At 37.0% G+C, this 855-nt stretch overlaps 1 protein-coding gene across 4 annotated transcripts in view; it reads right to left on the reverse strand.

Annotated features, from left to right (window-relative positions):
• Positions 1-569: 569 nt before the first annotated feature.
• The window catches only part of LOC144968257 (SET domain-containing protein 4-like), a 41404-nt gene continuing 41118 nt past the window's right edge, over positions 570-855 (reverse strand). For all 4 annotated transcript variants that reach the window (XM_078906432.1, XM_078906430.1, XM_078906429.1 and 1 more), the window contains one exon: positions 570-855. This exon is cut by the window's right edge and continues 231 nt beyond it. The gene's annotated coding sequence lies outside the window, so the exon portion shown is untranslated.

Here is an 855-nt window from a genome sequence, read left to right on the forward strand (position 1 = left end):
ACATAGCCGCATAGGTAGATTCCATGAGCACACTATCAATGTGATTCGGCCACAGGCTCTCCGTTTATAAAGTAGTAGTAGTAGTAGTAGTAGTAGTAGTAGTAGTAGTAGTAGTAGTAGTAGTAGTAGTAGTAGTAGTAGTAGTAATAGTAGTAGTAGTAGTGGTGGTGGTAGTAGTAGTAGTAGTAGTAGTAGTAGTAATGGTAATAGTAAAAGTAGTAGTAGTAGTAGTAGTAGTAGTAGTAGTAGTAGTAGTAGTAGTAGTAGTAGTAGTAGTAGTAGTAGTAGTAGTAGTAGTAGTAGTAGTAGTAGTAAGAAGTAGTAGTCAATTATGTGCTTATTTCCCTTGTATTTCTGATGTAACAGGGATCGGCTATAACAGGACTTTTGCTCTGGTCCCACCATCCCTGTTATATCAGGTTTCCACTCTATTTACTTGAGAGATTTGTTATAATTAAGCAGGGTAAAAATTGAATCTGAAGCAATCCTTTTTAGTTTAGCATTGATAAGAAGGTTAGCGTCTTTGGAGTGTAACATTATCCATAACACAAAGAAAAAAAACTGACAAATTTTCAAAGTGTTTGTTTGATTTATTTTATCTTAAACAAGACTGGAATGATTGCAAGAGAACCTAGGAAGCTGTGCACGCTGGAGCCACAGTTTTTCAAGAAAACATCCTTGAGCTACAGAACTACCAACGTATTGTCCATCAAACCTTTACCCAGATATGTCAATTTGGCGCTGTGACATCCGAGATAGGTGAAAAAGACCGCACAGATTTTTTTTGTATACAAGTGGCTGGCATAGCCTCATTTGTTGCACTCACACATACTATGACTGTCTCAAACTTCCTCT

The sequence above is a fragment of the Berghia stephanieae genome, chromosome 3 (genome assembly GCF_034508935.2).
Source record: "Berghia stephanieae isolate SIO BIC M18660-M18661 chromosome 3, UCSD_Bste_1.3, whole genome shotgun sequence".
NCBI classification, from domain to species: domain Eukaryota; kingdom Metazoa; phylum Mollusca; class Gastropoda; order Nudibranchia; family Aeolidiidae; genus Berghia; species Berghia stephanieae.